The sequence below is a fragment of the Diplotaxodon limnothrissa genome, linkage group LG9, assembly GCF_057381915.1.
Source record: "Diplotaxodon limnothrissa isolate DT_005_m linkage group LG9, D_limnothrissa_male_GT1.1, whole genome shotgun sequence".
NCBI lineage: Eukaryota > Metazoa > Chordata > Actinopteri > Cichliformes > Cichlidae > Diplotaxodon > Diplotaxodon limnothrissa.
Genome location: NC_140604.1, coordinates 24,133,616 through 24,139,846, shown reverse-complemented (window position 1 = coordinate 24,139,846; position 6,231 = coordinate 24,133,616). Strand labels below are relative to the sequence as shown.

Sequence of the window (6,231 nt, the reverse complement as noted above, 5' to 3'; positions counted from 1 at the left end):
GATGGAAGGATGAATGGAGAGAACCAAGATAAATTGGTCCACAGAGAGGTCCAGCTTCATTGTTCATGGGTCTCATCTATAAAATCAATATCTGACAAATGACTTAAAAAGAAAAAAGAACAACAGTAGTGTTAATTTTCCATTATTCACAGATTACCCTGGACCCCAAATCACACTAATATGCATGTGCATAGCTGTTACACTAGATCTCATTTTATGTATGTCTTGAAGCTCCACAGAGAGGTTTTTTACAGCTATCTTCTTTGGGTTTGCATGTTTTCCCTATTTTTACAGTAGCATCTAATCTCACAGCACCAAACATTCCTTATATGACTAAACTGGCAGTCAGTAGCATGTTCTTCTTCTGTTTTTGTTGTTTAAAGGTAGCTGGCAAACAACTTACCACCGCTGCCACTTTCTGACAGTAGTAGCACATTACATTTTACCGAGCACTGGTAAAAACAAGGAAAAGTATATTTTAAGACAAAAAAATTAATAAATAAAGAGTTTATAACTAGTAGTTATTTGCAAACTTCGACTTCAGCCATGTTGCTAACTGCTTATCTAATCATGGTTGAGGCTGCAGCTTATCCCAGCTGACACTGGGTGAGAGGCATGGCGCTGGACATCCTGCCTGACCATTAGATGCTTAATACAGAGAGGGCACAGACTGTGATGTGTTGTGAAGCCTTTTTTCAAAAGCACCAGGTAAAGCTGCAACAAGTCTATTCACAACCATCTCAAATCGTCTGCTGGGAGTGTGGTGAGGTTTTTTTGTTTGTTTTGGGGTTTTTTTTAAGAAGAATTGGATTGTTCCCAGTAAATACTGGGTAGAATTATTGAATCAAAGTCCAGAAACTTGCTACTGTCAACATTAGATTTGGCAGAAGTGAGTTACCTGCTGGTTGTGTAAGGTTATCATGGTTTTGGATGCATATGAGTTAAAACCTTTTCACATAGAAATTAACATGTGCTATGCTGAATGCTAGGTTAAGCAAATGGCCCCAAATTTGTGTTGCACTGGCTACTGCAACTATATACCACTTTCAAGCATTCATGGCTTGGCTTTTATGTGTATGCACTACTTCCTATCATTCTGGATTTCCATTGGTCCTGCAAATGTATATCAAGCCAACCATGGTTGGAGTTAAACTGCACTAAAGGCTTTGCTATTGTCATGGTCCGGAGTCTGCGACTCCGTGTTTTTGTTTAGTTTATTAATATTCTGTGGTTTTGGTCGCCTTGGGTGTTTGTACTCCTCTGTTTCTTGGTTCATGTTCCTATGTTCTGTGTCCCCCAGTCTGTGTTAAGTTGGTGGGTTATGTCATTGCGTGTATGTGTTTCCTGTTTTATTGTGACGGTCTGCGTCTTATGTGAGTGTTTTCAATTTGCCTCCCTAGTCTCGTCACGTAATCACTCCCAGCTGTGTTCCCCACCTGTGTGTAATCTCCCTGTGTTCTCTGAGTGTATTTTAGTTGTGTCTTCTGTCATGGTAGTCGCTGGTTCGCCTGTGTTGTTTCCCCTCGGTCTCCCTGCGTCTCTCCGTATGTATTTCCCCGGACCTCCCTGCATCCTCGTTTCTGGTTTGTCTTGTTAGTTTACCCAGTTTAGGTTTCCAGTTTCATGTTTTGCCACCATTGCTGTTTGTACTTACCCACCCCTGTAAATAAACACTCACCTGCACCAGAGCTGCCGCCTTTTTGGTCCTTTCTACAACTCTACACGGCTTGCCCCGGCAAACCGTGACAGCTATAGTGAAAAAACATTTTATATGTGGAAGGCCCTTTGGGGTTATCCAAGCCTATGATTAACTTTGCCTCTCTATCTTTTTATGCTACCTAGTTTTGTCCTGTGACCACACACTCCCACTCCACTCTTTGGCTTTGTGCGTTAATCCAATATTTAGTCAACCAAAAAATGCATGTTGATTCTTTTTAGTGTCCTCTATCACTGCTGTGAGCTCATCTTCCAGAAGTTTTGTTGTTCTCTTGTGGTCCATGGCTATTCCTGACTAAGCCTTCATTTGTGCTAGCATGATGTAAGGGGGGAAATCACATGGCATGCTCCATAAATTAAAGTCATAGATGAGATGCTTAAAACCTACTTAAGCAAGATTGTTGCTATTTTAATGCCTAGTAAGCACGCCACTGAGAAAGATATTCTAATTAAGCTAAAATATACATGTAAAGGCATTTCTATAAAAGAGGGACCTGATAGAGATGAGACTAGTCTGTGGGACATGAGATGTGTTTTGGCATTTGACTGCTGAGTAATAAGGCTAAATGCCAACAGGCTTTATTAAGGCAGAACCTAGGCTGAGATTTCAGCTTTGGGCATATATACCATTGTGGCAGATTGCAATGAATCACCCCCTCAAATCCCTATCTCACCCCCTCCAGTCTTGTTTTTCACAACAACATGACTGCCAAGGCATCAACCCACCCGAGCTGCTGCACCTTTCTTCTCTTCTGACATAAATTGGCTAAAAAACAAACTACTTCATGGATGTTTTTTCTGTGCCCTCACACACATGCACAAAAACAACCCTCCGCCCCAAATACAAAATCTAATCCTATTTGACTGTGCCATTTTTGGGGACCTGTGGCAGGGCGAGGAAAGCAGTAAGCTGCTCTTGTCTTAAGGGCAGCATGTGGAGAGCAAGACACATTAATCACAAGGGCACAAGGAAGGAGCGTGAGAGAAAAGATTGGAGTGTGAGGTGGGTGGTTGAAAGGTTGTATTGGCAGAAATTACCATCACTGCTGTTGTCTCGCACGCTGCAGGCACCTGCGACCAAGATGGAACTGAATTACTATTTGTCCACGCAACATCGGGTTGAGGGTAATCACATCACAGCGGTTCTGTTTAATGAAAACATGCAAGTGATAAGCAAAAACTCCCACAAGATGCGTCCATGAAGATGCAAAACAGTTTTCCGCCAGTTCATTGTTTTGTGCATCAACAGTCATGACTTCAGCTGCTCGCAAATGCTAATGAAATTGGCTTTAAATTTGTAATGGCAAGTGAATCCTGAGAGACCAAAGCAATATTAGGGTAAACCGAGCATGTTAGAGTATTCCCTTTAGATTTAGCTGAGTTAACAGTGGAGGTTTGAGGAGCAAAAATGGGTTTTGCAAACCATGCAATAGCAACTGAGGTGTTTAAAAGGGTTTAAAATTACACTTAGATTAATGGACAAATGAACAGACATGCAGATAGGAAACAAAGAAACATGTGCCACTAAGGAAAGATACCTTCGTCTCAAGGGGAGAAAGATTTCAAAAGTCAGAATTGGCAACATTTCCTTTGGGGACTTCTAGTTGACACAAACGCCAGCCAAGGAGCGATTTAATGAAAAGTGAATTCTCTGCAGGGGATTTACCAGGTAAATTTCAAGATCAGTTTCTTTTCAGAATCAGGAATGATTTGCTGATCTGTTGATAACAAAGGGGGGATTACACATACAGCAACAACAATGCAAACATCTGCAAAATCATACCACAGTGCTGATCAAAGCTGTATTATTTAACGATTGTACAGGTAGCAAGTTAACTGAAAATATATGAGAATAACAGACTTTTCTTTCTCAGCTTTTTGATCCAATCATGATCAAGTGATCAGGATTGTGATAAAAATGATCTTTTTCCACTTTTTTCCTTTTATTATTTATCTTCTCTAAAGAAAAAACCCCCACATATGAATCAAACTGTGGTTCTGAACAGCTGTAACACTCCTATTAGTTTGCAAACCTGGATAAACTGAAGCACTGGAAAAATAGTCCCTTTCACTTCATTTATCCCTGCAGTATAGCAGGCCAGAATATCAATGATATCATTATGTTTGATGCTATTTTAAAGAAGATATAATAATTTGGAATACTGGCTGCACAGGTTACCATCTACATGAGATTTTACAGTTGAAAATGATGCACCTCCGTCTCCTGCTAATTTGTCCAGTTACATTTATAGATACACGTTTCTAACTATGGCAGAGTTCCCACAGCAACAGTCAACAAGGCCATCCTGTTAAACTGGAAGGCGCAGCACTGTCACAACATCCATATACGGGAAACATGTTTTCTACCATTGAACATTTTCTTGCTAAATTTGTTTTTAATAAATGCTGAAGAACAGTTTTAATTACGGAGCTGCTTTTTGAAGGTCGCAAATAAATCGAGATACTTTCTAATTATATCTTTTTGTAATCATGTAATTTTGAATGGTTTGTTTATCTTAACAAATTTGAATGAATTTCTTTGGGTGACATGGTCTCTCCGTCTCAAGTTGAAGCACGAAAAAGGTAAAAAGAATCTGAATCTTTTGAGATATGAAACCTTTAAAGTTCTGAATACTAAAGCACTGCCTAAAATGAAGACATTAGTCCAAAACATGTTCTTTAAAAACTACCCAAAAACATTCAGCCATCTATTTTCTTAAACTTATTTTCTTAAACCCAACATGTGTACTTTGAGCCAACCACCACACCGCCATCCCATGGCAACCCAAGCCAAAACAGCTGAGGGTCTTCATCAGAAATGCTAAACTGTAGGAGTGTTTATAGTTGGGAAATTATGTTTAGCCAACTGTGTTAAGTGTAACTGGTGACACTCCAGGTATGCCCATTGTTAAACACCCTGCTTGGTCAGTGCATTTACTAATCATGCTCACATTGATAGCTTGCATACACAAGTGGGACAAGGCACTGGTTCTGACATGTGGTTTTTCTTTTGTTTTTAAATAGACAAATACATTAAATGCAGTACTTTACATTTGTTTTTGTTTGCTGCAGACCACCACTTACATCACCATGCCTCTAAGCTGTTGGTGTTTGATCTGCACTGGTCTTTATCTTTTCTTTTTTTCCCTTTCCAGTGATAAAAAGAATCTGGCAAATTCCTGTCTAAACCTATATGTTGCAATAGACCCCATGCTGATATTCAGCTAGAATACAGAAATATCCTGAGACGTTAGTCTGTTAATGTAGAATTATCTAGCTGCCAAATCAGTATTTCCAAACTGTTTTATCAGTCTAAATATATTTCAGCTTTGAGTTAAAGATTTAGGAGTACGACTGTAAAGCCAATGCTTCAGTTATCTCTGTTTGCTAATGCTTACAGTCTAAACGACAGCCGTGGCACACAAACTCTGACACTTTGGTGGTATGGATGCTTTAAGTCCTGCTGATTTCCCCTCTTGACATTTAAAATCATGCAGCCATTCGTTTTAGCCCGAGGTGCTTCGCGGATCAGATGAAAGCTGTTTACAGATTTTCAAAGGTTGTTCAGAACCAAAAGAGATTGCTGAAGATGCCATTTTCCATGTGCTTTGTTCTTCTTCAAAACTCTGCTTGCAGATTTGCCAACATTTGATATCTGGCTTGAGAAAAAAATCTGAGCTATTAAGATCAGCAAATCCCACCGTATGAAAGAAACTAAATATTTTCTGTACTTGCACACAGATCACAGTGACCTGTTGTGTGTCCAGTACAAACATTTCACTAATGGGCTCTCAACTACTCTCACCATGGTGACCACATCGCTCCTGCTGAGTGTAATTCTGGTAGTTGAGTAGTCTGGCTTGATGGACTTCCTTTTTCAGCTCCTTACATGTCAAACCAGGAGAATTATGTTCTTTTTGACTTCTTTCCACCAACAGGAGCAACATTTTTCAAGAGAAACCCTTCACAGATAAAGCAAATAAATGTTAACATTTAAACACTGGAATAAGCTTGTACTTTAATGTCATTGTGCTTGTAACGGAGTGATAAATTCCGAGCATAAACATCAGAGAGACAGCAAACGGTTGCAGTCAGAGCAAATGCAGAATGGAATAAAAGCACGCCTTGATGCAAGATGAGGGAAACATGTGAGATGGTCAAAAGGCTCTTGGGCCATGAAACATTTAATTTCCAACATTTCGTGTTTTTTCCCACATCAAACCACTCTCACCAAAAACCATCTATTCCCTTTTCAGTAGGAGCCTCACTCAATACCCCCTGCCTTGCAGTAGCCATGCAAAACTGGGACCATCTGTAGCTTCAGTAATGATGATGGCAGAGAATCCTAGAAAGGCTTTGAAAGCCTTCTCTTTGACTTTGGTGGGCCAAGATTAGCAATCAGGATCCAACTGCTGCTCTTGGAGCATTGCAGTAGCTTTGAAACCTCAAAGGAGCAAAAGAGGGAGTGTCGCTTGTAATCCTCTTGCATCTGGTTTTCTACATTTCTATCTCTGT

General features: G+C 39.9%; 1 long non-coding RNA gene across 1 annotated transcript; it reads right to left on the bottom strand.

The window, feature by feature from the left end:
* Nucleotides 1-2,525: 2,525 nt before the first annotated feature.
* Nucleotides 2,526-5,654, bottom strand: LOC146625584 (uncharacterized). The gene is made up of 3 exons (XR_014906498.1): nt 5,522-5,654; nt 3,255-3,434; nt 2,526-2,861 (listed from the first exon to the last, which is right to left on the bottom strand). It is a non-coding gene; the product is annotated as an uncharacterized LOC146625584 (long non-coding RNA).
* Nucleotides 5,655-6,231: the final 577 nt, after the last annotated feature.